The 20,276-nt window shown below is 38.5% G+C and overlaps 1 protein-coding gene across 1 annotated transcript in view; it reads right to left on the reverse strand.

Moving 5' to 3' along the window:
• dlgap2b (discs, large (Drosophila) homolog-associated protein 2b) overlaps window positions 1–20,276 on the reverse strand; it is a 118,099-nt gene that overhangs the window by 63,304 nt on the left and 34,519 nt on the right. The window lies entirely within an intron of this gene.

Below are 20,276 nucleotides of genomic sequence, written 5' to 3' on the forward strand. Positions count from 1 at the left end.
GCTCCATCAAAGTTAAAGTTTGGGGTAACCCCTTCAACGCTAAAGTCACACAAAAAGACTCAAAAAATGAACTAAACAAGGCAGTGGTAGTCCAGCAATTCCCATGTTGTGTGAGGTAAAATTGCTGCTTTTGCCAAAGGAGTCTGCTGACATTGAAGAAAGCGATATTTGACTTATCTAACAGTGGTTTCTCATTGGAAAAGCCTGTCTAACAGCAAAGAAAAGGTTAAAATATTGTAAATATGGTGGCTTTGTAGCTCACTTGGTTGAGCATTCGGCCCATGTACTGAGGCTGTAAGTTCTCGGCAGCGGCTGCTGATTTGACTCCCACCTACAACTACTAAACTACAGAACAAAGTCTGACCTTGAGCCTGCAAACAATGTGCAAACTAGCTCTGTTAGACCAGTCACAATCATTAGGCTACCTCTTTAAAAAGCAACCAATTCATCCAATATCTTTCTTCATAAACCTATCCCACAGCAATCTTGTAAGTGGGGAGCAGATTCTCCCAACAAATTGAGCTAACTCCTCTGGAATCTATGATGAAAGTATTATTCTTCTCAAGCCCTGCAGTGGTGAACCAGTTGTTATTAGGTATATGCCTAATTATTTTGAGGGAAGCTGTGCACTTCACTGGGCGGTGATCACAAAGAGCAACAAATTTTGTACTGCTTCAAAGAGACTTAAAGATGAGAGAATTTAGCAGCTTCTATATGATGGGTTAAAAAGTTCAGCATCACAAATCCCTTTGCTCTGCCAGTCTCTGGGAAGTGTTTCACGGCGAGTGCTGCTCAGGCTCAGATGAATTTTTCTCTGCCATGTTCATATAATGCTGAAACAATATGCATGTAGTAAGCCAGGGTTCAACATCAACATTTTTGCTTCTGAGTGGGTCAGAAATCTACTCACCTGTATTCTACATGTCAATTTTTACTTACCCCTATACAAACTGTTTTATTTTTTTAGTGGTTATCAAATAACAACAAAGTAATTTGTGGAAGAATCAACTAATGTTTTCTGAAACATGATACACTGTGGTAATCAGTTTTGTAATTACCTGACTTACTTCAGTGTTCACATTTCATAAAAACACAAGCAAGACCCTAGAGCATAGGCTTTTGGCAGGCCTCTTAGCTACTATGCAAGCAAGATGCTGTCAGCTGTTGTTATGGCACTTCAGCAGAAATTTTTGAAAACATGACATCCATTTGAAAAACAAACCTGTTTTATCCTCCTTGCTCTCAAACTTGCAGCAAACTGTGCACTGTATAGTTCAAGTTTCGCCCACATCCTCTGATGCCTCCCAACTAAATTCCTGCTTTCAAGGATAACTGAAATGCTCGCTTTCACTTAAGCACATAACGCTTTATAATATCCATCGTTAATAAATAGTAAAATGAGTTAATAAAGCTTTAGCTAATAGTTATTTCACTGTTAAACAATTAAATTGACATTGGGCATTGCTTGAGATGTTTTCATTATGTGTGAAACAATAAAATAGTTTACTGATGTCATCAAAATGTAATTGTTGTTTCCTGTCAGCATGGACACAAAATATAAATTTTATTTTGTATTACACAAACTAATGATAAGTAATATAGATTGTAATACTTAGTAGATATTATTTACTATAATAATATTATTTGTTTACAGTAAACTACAGTAACTATTATCTATGTTTAATTAACTATCAACTTACTATTTATGAATGGTGGTCATTACAACGTGCTACGAAACTACACCATGTCTTCAGCTGCTGCCATTTTCTCACGAGTGCCCAGTCAGTATTGTGCTTGTGTAACTCTCAACAGAGGAGGAAGGAAGCAAAACGGTTCACTCCTTAGCTACTTCATTCTGTTTTTTTTTCCTATCAGGCAAGTGAGTTGCTAGATCAACTAGACCTTCGTAGCATATCACTTGCCCTGGGCGATCGAACAGTGAGTAAGCTCATAGTTTATTATCCAACATTTATTGTACTCAACATGAAAAATGAGAAAGAAAATATATCATATATATTACATAGTCTCCTATCAAGGCAATTCCCTTCCTCTCCCTTCCACTCACCATATTATGATAGCATAATTTCTGATTGTGTTGCCTCTAAATGCAGAGGGTGTATAGTTCTGCAGAATGGGAGTACAATTCTCTAGTTTCGTTGATTAATAGTGTGTGCACTATAATTGGGTACTATAATCTGTGGACCTGCACTTCTAGTTACAAAGCTTTGAGGACACAGTATCTGCAAGCAACACAGGAGTTTAATAATTAACATCCAAGAGATACTGTGAGTCAATAGGATCAGTTCTTTGTTTCTGCAGCTGGTAATACCTCATTGTTAATGTTCTGAAACTGAAATTACGGTAATAATTAATAAGTAAGCTCTTTGGAGTATTGTGTTTGAATACAACTAAAATGGATTAAGTCTGACTTCAATTTTCATTTCCATATTTATTGAACTTTGCACTGCAGAAACTGTATTTGTGACATTAATCACTGAAAACGTTGGATTTCTTGACAAATTCTTAAGAAATAGGGAGAAAAAAGGTTTCCAATTTGAAGGGAAAAAAATTACTTCCAAAAAAAAACAACACATTTTTGACTAGAAAGTTTCTTCTACTATGAATAGATTTTGTTGAAGTTCTGTAATTAAGTGTAAATTATGTTTGACAATACTTGAATAATCAAATGCCCTTATCCAGCTAGTGATTAGCTATTTATTTAAATCCTAACTGGGTGCCACAGTTGCCAGTTTGTCCTGTTATCGCATCAAAGTTAATCCATTATTCCTCAACCCTGTTTAAAAAAAAAAAAAAAAAGAACACTGTCAAAGGTACTATCAGTATTTGTTATTTGCCATTTCCGTCCTCTCTGACAGACACACAAATCTTGATAATGATTTCTGTTCTTCTGCAGCCTATCAAATTTACAGCAAGACACCTAAAACTGACAGAACTTTTTAACAAAATGTGTCAAAATGAGCAGCGTTATTCAAAGCATCTGTCATCGTGCTTAGCTTCCTGCATAATAATTACAGCCTACATCTTGCCGGTATGTGATAAAAGCTGTAGGTAAACAGGGAGACAATGTTAAAGCGCCTTGAGTGACTGCCATTCCCCTGTAATTAATTACTTTAAGTTCTCTGCAGCAGGAAACCCCAGTCTGGAACAGTGCACATAGTCTTACATAACATTTGGAATCTCTGATCTCACACACCATTTCAAAGGAGCCAGAAATAAAATGCACAGTTGTCATGGCAACCACCGCTGAAAACCCAGGAACAGTAATAGGATTTTCAAGGTTGTTTGGGGTGGATCCCGGTCTCAAAAAAGGAAAAAAAAAGACTCATAGAGTATATAATGTGATGTAGACACTAGAGCTTGATTTACCATATGGGCTGCTGTATTTGGTGCTCCATTACAAAGTGCGCTGCGTTTTGTAGAGTTCAAATGATGAATTTAAGCGCAACCAACTGAGACTTAACTGCACATGTGGTAATCACTTGTCTTATTATTATAAGACTTGAAAATGTCTTATAATATAGCATCCAGAATTTTAATGTCCGTCACTCAGGGATATCCAGAATTACACAATCTCCCTTTGAAATGGATGTAAGTTGGGCAACAAAACACTTGTGAATCATTGACCCTTAAAATCCACCATCAGTGGGATTTCTTATACCAATGACTTTCTTTGAAAATCGCTAAGTGGATGTAATTATTATTTTCATTTAAATGTCCTTGCCTTGCTCCGGATTTTTGTTTAACCACAGTAGCAGATATTAAAAAGACTCTGTTATTCATTACAGGGTGTAATCAGCCAAACTATGTGATTCAACTTCATATTTCTTTATTTTAGCAGTTTTATAGCAATTTTGGGTTAACAGTTAAACATTGTGTGTGAACATAAGGAGCAGATGGGCTTTGTAAATTTGTAATAATCACTGTACAATGACTACAGTACTACCTTTCTGTGTTCCTCTCTTTATCTCACTTCCACCATCATAGCTCTCTGTTGTCCCCTCTCAGTACCTCTCAAATTCACCGCACTGAAGTAGATGACATCGACCAAATGTCGATCAACAACATACATACACATGCAATGCCCTTATGTGCAGTATCATGTATTCCAAACATGAACTTTGGAACATAAAGCGATTCAGTCATCAGTCAGTATGCTTGTGTATTCACCAGCAAAGCTAGTCGTTCATCATCACATTATTCAGGTTTCACTTGTACAGTGAGGTCTGGACCAATTAAATGAATCATGCCCATTATAGTAGACAACAACTAGAGCTGGCCAACAAAAACATTTCGTGTTAAGCATTTTGAATTATCTGGTGTTACAATACAATAAAACATTACTGTAAAGACAGCAGCTTTAAACCCAGGTTTTCTAGTTAGAGGATGGTCTTAATATTTCAGTATGTCTCTGGGACCCAATCATCAAGTGACTCTTAATATAGTCTTCCACTGCAGTTTCCACTTCCACTGAAGTACACTTTCAGAAGACACAAAACATCTGTTTGCTCCCACAGAGTAGTGTCTGTATCACTGTCAGTCTGATCTGCATTTTCTCTCTACAACCCCCCCAGCTTTCTGATTACATACACTCTCTTGAGGTTGCTTGATTACCCCATAATCAGCTGTTTAGAGACTAATCTTTCAACCCAGATTGGTCTTTTTTAGCTATCAACCAATTCATTTCAAGTAGAGTCAATTTGGCACAAATCATTTTACAGAGAGAGACAGAGTAAGTTAACTACCAAGAAGGTGCTAAAATGTTTTCACTTTATGACTCAATCATAAAGCAGATGTAGATTATGGCTGCAGTGTAATTATCTACTATTGCTTAAGCATTGCCCATCCTTAGGTCCAGAGATACATCCAGCCACTCCAGGGTTACTGTTGCTAAAATGTAACTTTATTATTTATCTTTAGTATCACATACATTTGGTATTATTAGAATGAAAACAATGATTTGTGGCAATTAGCCTCATAAGCACAATTTAAGCTTAATTTAATTTAATTTAAGCTTTGTTATATGTATGTGGAAGCTGATGTGACCTTCATGGTATGTGCGTAATGCACATCTGTGTGTGTTGTTACTGTATGTAAATTGACTTGATAGAGATGGTAATGATATAGCTGCATGTGAAAAAGAAATGGTCACTTTGTTGGCAACACTGTAACTTTCATTAGCACCCATATAGGCTGCGCACAGAGTGCTTTAAGTACACTGTGGCTGATTTGATTAAGCAAGAGATAGCATGCAGTCTGTTTTTTCCCATCGACTAATCAGTTGGTTGAAGTGTTTGGAGAATTTCAGTCGACCAAGATTTTCTTTGGTTGACTACAGCCCAAATTGCATGTTAGTGAAGTGAAGTAGTCTGTAGCAGATTTACCTGACAAAGGGCCAGTGACCCGTTCCACCAATCCATAGTCATGATGTAAAGGTGGTCAAGTCAAGTTCTTGAGTTCATATCATATAACAACTTGGTCCAGTATGACAACACAAACACAAATTGACTGCCTGAGGAGACTTGTGTCATCCAATATTTGCAACAGACTGCCTGTTGCAAATAGGCAACATAATACATAGTGGTCAGTGCACTGTTCTCTCTGTGTGGGGGAGGTGACATGAAGGCAGGGGATGCCGGCAGGCTCAACAAACAGGTGAAAAAAAAAAAGAAAAGAAAAAAAAAAAAAGGCTGTGTCATAGGCCTGAGTCTGGATACCCTGCAGGCAATAGCAAAGGGGAGGATGAGATGCTCAGCTCTATCTTGGACACTACCACCCACTCTCTCTACGATGAGCTGATGCAACTATGGAGCACCTTTAGCCTCCAGCTCATCCGCCTGAGGTGAACCGTGGAGTGTTTCAAGTGCTTATTCGAACAGACTTCCGTGTAGCCTCGCAACTCTTACTTCTGATTTTACAAGAGTACCAGTTTCAGTCAGCAGGAGTGTGCTCAAGCTTGGTCACCAGCTAAACTCCATGGACTTACCTGGACTGAACTAATTTGCACATGTGCCACTGGCATAATCTGTATTCTTTTTTTTACATGCCTTCTCTATATGTCAGTTTGCACTAATTCTCACTGTAAATCTGCAGGAATGCTGTTTCCAACCCTTGAAGAATAGGTCAGGGTGGAGGATATGGCCTTCATTACCACCATTGAGGTGCATCTGAGCAACCACTTCACCCCAAACTGGTCAGTGGCCAAGAGATTGTTGTATTTGTGAATGTGTGAATGCAAGGAGGACATCTGTGGAAAAGAGCAGTTGTGTTTAGATAAATATAGGTTTAAAAAAGCTATTCATGCACATTTGCACATCTGTGAGTATGTGTGCATCTACTAACAATATAAACTGATTATATGAGAGGAGAGCTAAAACCAGAGGCGAAGGCAAAGAAAAGAGGACATGTGGAGTGGGAGAGATTGATGGACTTCAGAGGGGAGAGAATTAAGCTCTTGAAAGGCTTTTGAGAAAAGCAAGCAAGCTTGTTTCCATTTTAGGGTGATGGGAATGTTTCAAAAGATTACATTTGGTGTTCAGAAGATTACATGAAGTCATGGTGTGAATGTAAATCAAAATAAGTAAGTTGATATACTGCAGGCAAAACCTTTTTATTTAGGTGACAATCTACGCTGTAGCTGACATACTGAATGGAAATGCTTTTAGTTGTCATCCTTTATGTTCCTCAATGAGACAGTAGCTTCTGTGAATGCAAATACTCCCTCTTGGCTCTTTAAGACCTCACATTGCAAGTCCATGAAACATTGATGAGAGTCTTCCTGTATCACAGCTTATGCAACAGCTATTGTGGTGCATGATCAACAGGATGTTTCCTCTCTACCTTAAATGTGCTTCTGTCAGCACCTGATGCAGCCTGTAGAATCTTTTTTTTTTTTTTTTTTGACAAAGATGCCACACACTGAGGGGGGAGAGATTAAGGCTAGAGCGGAAGAGAAAAAAAGAGAGAGAGGAAAGCCTCTCTGCTTGCTCTGCTCTCTGGGAAACCAGTGTGCTGCTGGCTGCTAAGTTAAAGCGCTGCTGCTATGCTACAGTCAGTGCCTGGCCAGCATTTCCCAAGATGGTTGCATAACTTGGAATAAATGAGTCCTTCCTCCTCCACACCAATGCACAGCTAGCTAATGCCACAGGGAAGAACAGAGCAACAGGCAGCCAAACTGTAGAGCATGAATCATACTGTTGAAAAATAACATCCTTGGGATAATGTATCGATCACTGTTGAGCAAAAATGTCCGCTCTTAATCAATCATTATTACTTGCCTGGATTGTTCCTTAGGCCTGACCTCTGACCTCAAATGTTTGTTGAGAAAAACAGCCCATCATCCACGAGGAAACAATCCAAATCAGGTCAGTTACAGAGTTGTGAGATGATTCACATTCATACTGTCTGAACGTTTACAAATATACCAGAGGGCCAAAACAAGCAGGAGCTGATATGAAGAAAGGGACTGCCTGCTTTTATCAACCTCAATCTCACATAGTTACAGATAACAGAACCAAGTGTTGAATATGTATTAAGCAAAGAACCAAAACTGTCTCAGAAGAGATTATTGTATCTCAACTGCATGTCATAAAATTGATGACAAAAACACACAACTTTGTGGTTTCATAACTTTCGAGGTTTCATGTGTCAACAGTATGCTTGTCAATTCAGCATCAATGTAATTCATAAAGTTGAACCATATTTCCATACAAATTTACATTTCAGATTTTGTCACTCACCAGCCTCCGTTGGTTATCTGCGCTATTTTTTATAAGAGAACACTGTGGGAATGAGAGGTGAACTGCTTCAGAATTTGTCACTAAAATACATGCTGGTTGGTGGATCAGATACACACTGAATTAAACACCAATCAGGTCAGTTGTCAGATGATTCACATTCAGACTGTCGAAAGGTTTACAGAGATACTGGAGGGCCAAGACAAGCAGGGAGCTGATAAGAATATCATGAGAAGGGACTGCCAGCTTTTATCAACCTCAATCTCTCACAGTCTTGGATAGCAAAAAGTAATTTTGTGTTGAATATGTATTAAGTAAAAAAAAAAAAAAAACTGTCCCCGATGAGATTAGTGTAACAACTGCTAGTCTTACCATTGAAGACTGATTGTTCAATCAGGAAAAAAAACCTTGCGACAAGTCAACCTCAAAATTGAAATGTGGAGCTTTAGGGTAACTAGCCAACCACCTCAATATTGTGAAAAGAATTTACAACAATGTAGAAATGAATGTTTACATAGTTGGCTACCATTACAAGCACAGAATATATTGCAGTTGGCCATGCTCCATTTAAGGTCTTATTCAAGAAAAGCTGTTTAGTGTACATGTACTTTTCATAGTCTATGATTTGGTCTCCCTGTTGCCATAAATAAACCAATTAACAGAATATTCCTGTATACCTGAGATGTCCTGCCCACGGCTAGAACAACCTGCCAAAAGAAGTGAGAGGATTCAACACCCCTTTGTGTTTTTGACAAAATAATAGTATTCAGTAATTTTCTTCGCCCACTAATTGTTAGTCAGGATCACAGTAGTCTAGAGTCTATCCCAGCATGCATGGATGCATGGCAGGCAGACACTTTTGGGCAGATTACCCATGCTTTGGGTTACAGTCACTCACTGACATTCAAACCTTTTGTCAGTTTAGAGTGTATGGACTGTGGGGGGAAACTGTCTGATTTAAAGACTAAGAGTATCCCAGAAAAACTGGGATACTGTGGCATGTAATTGCCTTGATTGAACTTCTCTCTCTAACTTTTTTTAATTCATCACACAACTACTTTCATCACTTATTGTATTTATTAGGGCATTGCAGCCAAAATGTAGGGCAACAGGAACAAATCCAATTGCGTTTTCAGACATTAGACAATGTTATAATATTACTTTAGCAGTTACCAAGTGTTTCTGGAGTGGTGACAAAAAATATACATACGGTATTAGCAGTTTGAATTAGACAAAAGCTTCCTGCATTCCTGAAAAAAAATATTATGCTAAACTCCCTTTAAGAACTTCTGGCATTTAACTCGTATAGGTATAAATTTCTTACATGTCCGCAAAAACACATACGTATAGACACACAATATGTCGGCAGTCAAAACTTTCACTAAAATGCACGCTGGTTGGTGGATCAGATACATGCCAAAATTTAACACTCATAACTATTAATTTGCGGTCTATTGTGTGTGAGTGTGTAGTGGTATTTCAGAAGGTTTTACTACCTGGTGTAACGCTTTACATTTGGTGTTAATAAAGTAGCAACCTGTCAGATCTCACATCAAGTTATGGCTTAAACTTTATGCACATTTGTATTTGGGTAACACTATGCAGAAATATCCTGGTAAACTGTAAAAATCCACAGTATTAATACTTACACTGTACAGTGTGTAGCTGCTTGTGCTTATGTTAACTAGCGGGTTAGCTGTTAATGTTTATTTTCTGTGTTGCATGTAGTTAAAAGTGAGGACATTTGCAACTTTCTTTTCAAAACAGGGCATGCCAAACTGGCTGTGTGGTTAGTTAATTTTAGAAGGGGCATTACGGCCACTCTCCAGGGTATCCACAGCACTGGTCATGGTATAATCCCTGTCCTGCTGTTTAAATTATAAATTGTAAAAGTTGGCATGACCTGACCATAACTTGTTTCAAATTGTGGTAACAGTGAGTAGCAAAATGAATATTGACTGGCATGAAATAACCACAGCATCTTACTGTTAATAAAGGTATTACGTCTCTAGCAGTACTGCAGATACAGCAGAAAGGAGACGGGAGGAGTTCTAACTGTAGCATGTTTTTGCTCATAAACACAGAGATGGCAATGAACATTATATAAGTGGAAAGAGCGTTAGACCTTGCAACTGAGACAAAATCATATTCAATTGGATGTAGCTTTGCAGCAGAGGCTGCATTTCACCTTTTGATATATCCGCCCACTCCCGCCCACTGCCACTGCTCTCTCCTCGGCAGGCAGACACTAGCTGATGTTGTAGTGATGCCACACACCCTGGACACAGCCTCAGTCTCTTCTCTACGCCCTTCAGTGGAAGAAAACGCCAAATAGGGAGCTTAAAGTCCATCACTGCTCACTGTGCAGCAGCCTGCAGAGCCTCCCACACTACATTGATTTAAAACAAAAGATAGGGTCCTAGAACTGTAACATAACATTCCCTCAGGCTTTATGTGTATCTCTGAATACATGTACCGATTTATATACACATTGTACATGTAATGTATAAGTTGTATAGTAGAACATTCAAAAGAACAGCAAAAACATATATTAACTTAGGTCTAAAATAAGCCATAAAGACTTCATGACAATACTTTGAGTCCACATCAAGACAGGCATGGGAGATGATCAGAAATGGTATAATCAATTCCACACCAAGTCTGCCTTTTTTCATCTAGTACTAATCCTAACCTTTTCCTTGTTTCAGGCAATATACCAAAATAAATCACTGCTGATGATACAATATGGAGAAAAAATTAATAATTAAAGCACAGGTGTAGGAGGCTTAGGTTTTGGCACCTCGCCTCTTCTCATTCAGATCTTGCAGCAAATGTTGATACATCTCCATGGAAACTGCTCATATGTACAGTATATAGCCATTGCAGAAGTCTCACTTTGTACAGCCTGTGTGAGCTTGAAGATTGAGACATCTGGAAGACTTTAGATGCCTTACTTGAGTAGGATGTTTGAGCCTCTGCCTACGAAACGTTTGCCTCAACATATTGTTCTGAATAATACACCCACACGGACAATACTGCTTTATTCTACACGTGTTGATTTATATGTGTTTATGTGTGTTTCTGGGGGCTTGTTTTGTGTTCAAAGTATTAAACTTTAGGTAACGGCAGCTGAGTTTGTGTCATACACATTTAGTTTGTATATTTAAAAACTAGACAAATATCCTGATTTGACCTTCACAAATTTAATACCATACCTGAGGAAGAAGACAACTGTCTGCTTTGTTTCGATAACATAACATAACTTTTCAGAGCCATTACATATACATGTCGTCTGCAGCTATAGCAAAAACACAGAGAGACACAGCCTGGACCCTTTATGGATTGCTTTATTATTTCATTAAAGTTAGCGTGTTGAATATTAGTCTGGCAGTATCTGTAAGTTGCAGTACACTCAGGTCACCTTGAAATCTGCAAAATGCATCTAAGCCATTCCTGTTAGAATAGTAAATTAATTGCATAGATTTCTGCATTATCAGTCTGTGTCTAAATCCCCCATCTTAGAACTGTTGGATGCTGTTGGAGCTGTTGTCAGGATGTTTTGGAGAATATACTATCTGTTGTGGCTAGAGGTAGTGAATAGCTAAGATGTGGATATCAAGTGCAGGGAAGTAACACTGTGGCAGCAGCAGCACTGACAGGAAACAGACAGAAAACACAGTCACACAGCTAGATGTGTGCCAGACAAGACACATTAAAAAACTGAAGTAGGGAAACAGCATTGCTTCTTGCATTGCAGGTAAAAAGCGTTTTATGTTGCCCATAGTACATAAATTTCTCCCCACACATTTAAAATTATGAGCAAAAACTGGGCAACAATGGCACTTACAGTAAAATAAAAAAAAACAAACATAATGTGCTGTAATAATCAGTATAAATGTAATACAGTGCGTTTCTAAATGTGTAGAGCATGTGTCAAACTGAAAGTCCGCAGGGCAAATGTGGTCCAGCACCTAATTTTTTGTGGCATGCGAGAGCACACAGAGAACATAATTTGCACAAGTACAGTGTCCATAAACTACATGTCCCAGAATGCATCCCGATGTTGTTATCTGCCCACTAAAGATGTTTCAATACACAGTGCATTGCATCTCAATATTATATACAGATGAGGATGAAATTATTAGCCCCCCGATGAAAATTTCTTTTTTTTTTTTTTTTTTTTTTTAAGTATTTCCCAAGTGCTGTAAACAGAGCAGGGAATTATTAACACAGCTTTTCCAAACATCCTAGTTTTATTTTTGGATGCTTACATTATTTTACTTTACACACAGACACAAAAAAAACTACCAGGGTCAAAATTATTAGTTACTAGTTTTTGTATTAAAGGTGCTGTAACATCTTTTACAGAGAAAAATACAGAAAGAAGAAATCCGTTAAAAGCAAACCTCATCCCAAATGTACTGTGCTGTTTGATGATTTTTTCAGTATGCAGAAACAGTATGAAATGGGGGGAAAAAGCTTCTTCTGAAAAATGTCCTGATCACTGCACCTCATATATGCATCAGCTGCAATATTAAAGCAGAAGCTGGGCCTTCAGCCTCGTGTTCTGACATATGTTTATTTCAGAACGCCTGCTTTGGCCCAACACTAGGTCAGGCTTCATATCTCATACATACACCTTGACTAAGAAGCATCTGTTTAACTGATATACAGTATATGGAAAGGTATCAACATGGTGTAGTTTGTTGTGGCCTGCAGCAAGTCCCTCTGCACAAAACACATTACCCTCTGTGAGTCACGGGTTGGCTTTTATAGCAACATGCAAGGACAAAAGTGAAACAGTCCCTGTAACTCTCCATGTAAGCTTTCCATATTTATTCTGGCAGCTACATCATCATTGACAATGATTGACAGCTTACACCATGTTTAAGCAAAGTCATCCAGACTTTCCACACATACAGTCAAAGACAGAGACACAAAGTGTCACTGAAACATTGTACGCCCTAATAATGTGTTTTATAATGTTCATAGATGTTATTACAGTATATAACTCTCGATAGGATCCAACTGCATTATTACATCCCTACAAAAAGACATTTTGTTACTTAGTGACAAATAATCATCCCACAGTTCTTTTCAGTTGCTAAATAGTATTTGGGAAAATTGTGTTCTTTATGGTACATTTTATTTGACCATAAAATGCATCACTGTAGGCCTGCTAAACAGCTGTTTAGTGGTTGTTTCTATGAAACTACTTCACAATAATTGCATTCCCACCACATGGTACTCTCAACTCCACTTGATTGCTTTTTTCCCATTATGGATAGTACGTGGTACCTGTGACTTTTGTTGGTATCACTTCAGTTGAGGTTCAATTCTGGCCAATACTAAAAGGTGACAGGAAAACACTGTAGACTACCAATTGGTCACGCAACACAGGACATCCTGTCCAAAGCACTTTTTAAAAAGCCAAGCTACCATCGACAACAGCTACAAATTTATTATTCACTCAAAAATGGCAGCCTGCAAAACCACGCCATGGTCAATTGTCAAAGTGCAAACATATCAAAGCATCCCTTCATATCCTCTGTAGCAGTATGTATAATAGTAACAGTGTGTGTAGTGAGTGTATGGTTCAGGGAAAAAGATTGAGCAGCAGAGAGTGACTGTGAATGCAGTGGAGAAGAGGAAAAGATGATCAGTGAAGCTGTCAATCTGACAATAAATGTACAGTGTAGGTTACAGTTTGAATTAAGGCTGCAGCTTCTTGTGACCAAAGTACCTGTATATGTGTTGTTTCTCAAATGCTGGAATAACATGGCTATCAGCTCTGCCTAAGTTGAGGGGGTACTATCTGCAGTGGAAAATGAAGTAGAAGTACCAAAACCACGTTGAGTTGAGGTGTAACATGTAGTGGAAGTACAGCTTACGTCTTATTTTCCTTCAATATAAAGACAACAGTTTATCTTATTGGCATTAGTGGCTAATGCACACAGTACAGGGTGTAATGCAAAATACGAAAGGGGATATTTAAATATAAGTTTCATGCAGCATTGCATAGAGCACTTCCTTACAATGTCTCGGATATTAGTACTGTTGGAATGATCCGGATACTATGCCTTACAGATGCCTTATAGCTTAAGATGTTGTAAGGTTATTGGGTTTAAAGTGTCCTCCAGATGGTTTACTATTTGTTTGTTTGAATATCGCCATAAGGGGAACAAAGACCTATTTAAAGCTTTTGAGCTGCTGACTTTTGGCATCTGTTGACATTAAAATTAAACAAAATGCTTACTAGAGAGATACAAAATAACCACATAGCAGAGGGGCTCCAGATGGGATGTGTCACATCAACCAATGGTAAGAAGTGGCTATTCCAGGTATTCCAGATAAACCTTTTATTGATTGCACCCTTATGTAGAGGTTGGTGGTTTCATCAATGTTTATTCTGACAAATATTTTCTCAGTTAAAAAAAAAAAAAAAATCTGTGGAGATTTACTGTAATGCCACATGTGGAAAAGCAGCAAAATCTTAACATTTGGGGAAGCTGGATGATCATATATTGGGTAATATTGCTTTAAAAACTACTTAATTGAATGATTAATTAAATTTTAAAACAGTTGAAAATTATATTTCTGTTCGTTTGTTAATAGCCTTATTAATTAATCAGTTGCCTAATTGTTAGAGGTCTACACTCATAGGTGTGTATTACATTTTGTGAAGTCAAAGTGAGCAGCTGTTTAATCCGTTAACTAAAGTACCACAAGTTGCAATTTTTTTCAATCTGCCCACAAATAAGGAGTATATCTTCAGTGGGGATCTCCAATGTAAAGGAAAAAATACAACCTCTCTTGGTGTTCACTATAATAATTTGCCATTTTTTGATGCATGTTTAAATCATCTTGAGCTCATACATGTATGCAGCCATGTAGCTCATTTTTTTTTCATTTATTTTCACGTTGTCATTCTGTGTTGACTGCAGATGATGTGCCATGCAAACCACACATTTTAATGGCCTATTTGTTACACGCTCTTTTGCAAGGCTTCCAGGTAGTAGTAAAAGCCTAAGCACTTTGAGGACAAAGATGGATGATGCAAATTGAAAAATGTTTTTCTTCTTTCCCCGCTGCCAACATGTTCTGTCACGGTTCTGGAGAGGGTTTCCACGTGTGGGAATTCAGAGGTGCACCACTCTCTTAATTAGGCTGTTTTGTCATGTACCGCTCCATCTGTCTTGAGCCTACTGCAGCAGACAGAGAGAGAGGGGAGAGAAGAGAGAGACAGTAAGGATGTAGGGTGGGGTGGGGAACAACTCCTCCCCCAATACCTGTTCAGCCTGCACCAGATTGTCAAACACCCAGTGTGAAAAGTTGAGCTTTAATGATGGCCAGCCAAATACGAAGCACATGAAATATAGAGGACAGGCCCTCCTCCTGATGGCTGTGCTGAAGACAGATTAAAAGATCCTGCATGCAGCTCAAGCAGAGGCAGAGAAAACCGTCTTACAATAAGCTGTATAAAGAAGCTATAACTTGGCAGTAACAGCAGAGTTGCCCCACCCAGAAATGCTTGTTGAGGTACACAATAAGAGAGAAGGTTACTGAAATTTATAATTCATTTCTAAAAGGAAAGCCTGTAAGATTAACATCTACAATTTATTGTTTTCTAGCATCTTCCAATAGTTAAACTAGCATGCTGAGAGGTGAAGCTTAATTTAGTTAAAACACTGTTCTTGGGGCACCCCGGTAGTTCACTTTGTAGACTGTGTGTCCCATCTACTGAGGCTGACTGGCTGATTTCACATGACTGTTGTGTTCAGGCAGCAACACGGCTGCCAGAGCTGACCACGGCCATTCTAGACAGTTCTTGTGATTCCACCAGAATGCATGTTTCATTGCTTGATTCCACTAAGTATGGCTCTATGACGTGTGTGTGACATGGTTCCGATCCATCCTCATGCTTCACCACGAGCGTATCATAAGCAGAGCCCGATTTTGTTGGCTTTGCACTACTTGATGCCACTGGCAAGGCTACATGGCGTTCTGGTTGCAACGTGGCTGCCTGAACTGATTGTGGCCATTCTAGATAATGCTTGTGATCGCACCAGAAGTGACGCAGAGCATCCCAGAAACAGCTGTCCGCTCTGCTCCACAGAGAATACACAGAGCGTCTATTTTTGACGGAAGCTGCATCCAGCTGCACCAAGCAGATCGAGCAGGCAGGAAGTCAGACACAGAAACGATATTAGAGAATCCAGTCAATTTTCAAAATAAAACACCCTGTGCAGACTTCCAATTGTAAAAAAAGGGCAACAAATAAACCATTTAACTATGTAGCCTAGTATCAAAGGTGGAAGCAAAAAAGAAAAAATCAGAGAAAAATGACCAAATCTACAAATTCTGAATGAGCATTGTGAAATGCTCCAGGTGGAGTATGAATCTACTGTGCAGTTAGTCCTCAGCAGCCGCCCGGGTTCGATTCTGACCTGGGGCCTCTTATTGCTCTTATTAGTGTAAATTATTCGGAGTAAAGGATAACAGTCAGGTCATTGAGGTCACAGCAGGATGCCCAGGCCAGGTGACGCTATTTGTTTAACATTCACAAGGCAGTAGGGTAAAGCCTTGTTGCTGTGGCAACCACCTATCCCTTGACACAGGGATGAAAGGCGGCTTTGTGAAGCCAAACAGAATGACAGAAAAAGACTTTCACCATGCGAACATGGCAATTTAAGTTCCAGGCTTCACTGCAGGTGTAATCCTTGAGTATTTGTTTTTTATTCATTTAGGAGTTTTGTCACAAATTTTTGAGAGACAAAAAAAAAAATCATCATCATTTCTGACCCATAATTGTGTTTAGTTGTTGTCTTTCTGTCATATGTATCAGATATTATCAAGCACATTTTGACACCACTTTTCGGGAACGATGCATCTCACTAGGCAGCAGTTTTTTGTTATTGTAAGAATTGTCTTCTTTTCAGAACCTTAATTGCATCTTTGGGTAAAGTTTTCTGTTTCTGCAGATTTGGTTAGCTGAGCACACAAGAGAAAAGGGGAATTAAATTGGAGGGGTTCATGTATTGATGTGTGACATGCATGTTTGTCACAGTAAATGCGAATTGACACGTTTGTTGAAATAGAAACAGATCTGTTCCTTGATTCTGACACACAAATCATTGCCTGTGTATAGTGTTTGCAATATGGCAGACAGGCTCTAGCTCTCAGAAGCTTTAAAAAGAGTAGTGATGAAAAAAGATGTAATCACTGTGCCAAAATAATTTCATGCTAGGCAAGTCTGTCTTACATGAAGATGCTTTTCCTGCAGCATGGAATGAGAAAGATGATTTTTTTATGTCTGCTCTTATAAAGCTTCAAAATCAGCTAATGCTAGTGCATCCATTTTAAATGAAGTGTAAAACAGAAAAGATTTAACTTAGGCATGTATTATTTTTCTATTTCAATTTTCAACCAAAACCTTTTAGAAAAATATGTAATTTATGAGACATAACCAATAATATCCTCATCAGCTGGGGGAACTTGCGACCACCAGGTCCCAGGATTCATTACTGATGCTGTGCTGTGACATTCAAAGTGGACATACCTTGAGACACATATACGCACAGACGTGAAGGCACAAAGACAGGCACATTATGTTGTTATGGCGTTGCCCTGACAGAAGAGGTGAGGAAACCAACATCAGGACAGTCATGTAGGCTAAAGCTCACCTGGGTCACAGGTTATAGAAAATGACCCAGTGGGGGCACCATCTGCTCCTAAAACACATATATTCAGTGTCAGCATAAACTGTATTAGGTAGATATTTAGGCTTGACACAGGTATGTTTGTGGGGTTTGTGATGACTGGCAGGTCTCTCCGGGTTCAACCTGCTTTGATTGTCCCAACATGATGCCTAAATTCACTAACTCCAAGAGGTAGGCCTAAATCCAAAATCTCCAGAGAGCAGAGAGTCCCTTCAGAAACTCATGGATGTTTTTCTGTTTTTCTTTAGACATGGTTCATCACAACCAAAATCTCAGCCAATAAATAACCACCACTTGCTAGAGTTAAGTCTCTCAGTATCCAGTAAACAATAACAACCCCAGGGCTCTTAATGCTGCCAAGCAGCAAGAAAATTAACTGCTCTGTGTTGTTGTTTATTAATTTATTTAGTCTGTTACATTATTCACATACCCATTCATTGATTTGTTAATTCATGGTTTCACATGGTTTTACTGTGGGGTTGAAATACGAGCTCACAGGAATAACGAAATAGGCATATTGTTTTTCTTGGTTTTTTATTTTACAGTACACATCCTTTTATTAACCTTATTGTTTAAGCCAAATATCTTTTCTCCTGTCAGTTTCTGCTGTTCTTAGCATCATTGTGCACAGCCTGCCAGTGCAGAATCTCATTTATTGATTGTCAGTGTCGTCTTTAAGACAGACTTGGGTATAAATATGCATTCTCTGCATGAGGCAGAGCTCAGGCATTGATTGAATTTACCTGGCTTCTAAATGAAAATACACACTACAGTCCAGAGCACTCTTCAAAGAGGTCACCGAGTTCATGTTCATCTATGATGCTGACTGATTGGCAACATATTTTTCCTCTGATCTATACAGTCTGTCTTTGAAATGTTGAGGGACATTTTCTGCATGGGGTCATGTGTGAGTGGGAGCAGGCATTGTTATTCAGGGAAACCTGTACCACCAGTTTCCCTTCTCAAGACCTGGTGACATTTCAGGGAAAGTGGCAGTACAGCTGTGTTGTGAAAGAAAGCAGTATCATGACAGGGACAAGCAAATAAAGGCTTACATCCATCTGAATCACAAGAAGCCAATGACTAGAACTCCAGACATCCAATGCTCTTTAAATGCTCCTTTTAATGCATCAGATGCCTGTTTCTGACTCAAATAGATCACTGTATACGTTTCTGATTTAAGTAGATCACGACAAAATATTGCTTGTCTTGCAAACTTTTGAAAATTAAATACATTACAAGAGCGCCGGACAAAAACAACTCCTTGCTGCCATCTTCCTGGAAATAATCTTTCGCTGTGCACGTTTACATCTTGCCTCGCCCCATCCTCTTCTTTTGATTCTGAATCCTTCAGTGTTGCTCATTTGCATTGTCATGGCATGTTTAAAAATGCACAAGACAAAAATGTTCCTAAGTGGAGCTGCATGTGTGAATTGTGAAAATCACTAGTGGAGCTTGAAAGGTTATCCAAATAATTTACTGGGAACTGTGTGCGAAAGAGGCTTATGTCTATGTGAGACCAACTGCATACCTAAAAAAGAAAGAAGAAAATCCTCCACCTGTAATCCAAAGATGTCCATGAGTCTCTCAAGCCTCTCTCTGGCCTCAAGCGTCATGTCTCCTTAAACTTGACAGTACTTCTAGAAAATTTCACTGCAGATTAATTACATCCTATTTAGTAATTAATGAGGGTTAATTAGGGTTTGGAAGAACTTTAATTATGACTACAAGTTGCAAACCCCAGTGCCCATCTCTCTGTTATGTAAGCGATGATGTGTTTTTTTAATAGCTGAACTCTCAACCTGCCAGAGGCGAGAGAAAAAATACAAAAATTCTGGAAATCGCCTCTAGATTCTGTTCCTTTAACTACGAAAACACCTTCATGACTGTCAGTGTGGTGTTCTTAAATACTCAGCATTGTCCATTCCACTTGAAGGAGCAGACAGCTGGTAACAACTCTGAGAGGTCCCTATTGAGGTTTTACTGCATTAGGCAATTACAAGGTAGATGTTAACGTCTACCACCCGCATGCAAAAGACTATAGTAAATGAGTCATACTGTAACACCAGAACAGTTAATCAGAATGTATTTCTTGTGCCAGACACTTAAGAAGGAAAAGATCCTAAATGACTGTCTGAAGCACTATTCACTTACAATGCTCTTATTCATGTAACTGATGAATTATTCCTCATCTTCTGTGTTGAGGAAAGGATTTTAGAGCTGAAATGATGATAAATCAATCAGAAAATTGACATAAATAATCAGCAGCTAATTTAATAATGGATTAATTGTTGAGTCATCTCTGTTTATAGCTTCTTAATTGTGTGGATTTGCTGCTTTTCTTTGCATGATAGTAAATTTCATTGACCACTGTCTTTTAACTTATTAAAATGTGGAAAGTGGTTTCATATGACTTGACTTAGCCTATGATGTGCTTGAGCTGAGCGATGACTTGCCTTGACTCGCTTGACTTGAAGCAGCTGATAATGAAATCAGCAAAAGTCATAGATGCCTTGGAGAGGTTAACATTATGCAATCTGTAACTTTTTGGTTAATCAAACCACAAACTGAAGCCTGTACTTACAAATGCACTCAAAAATAGAATATACACTACTGCATCAATTTTACATTATATCAGGGGTGCAATGGATCACAAAACCCATGGTTATGATCATATCACAGTTTTTAGTCACAAATCCAAACATGTTTCATATAAAAAAAAAAACAAACAAACATCATGACAGGAGGCTCACAATCAAAGTTAGCTAAATTAGTTTATAAGACAGAAAAGAGACGTAGAACA

Source organism: Lutjanus erythropterus, chromosome 15 (assembly GCF_056507025.1).
Source record: "Lutjanus erythropterus isolate fLutEry1 chromosome 15, fLutEry1.hap2, whole genome shotgun sequence".
NCBI classification, from domain to species: Eukaryota; Metazoa; Chordata; class Actinopteri; order Lutjaniformes; family Lutjanidae; genus Lutjanus; species Lutjanus erythropterus.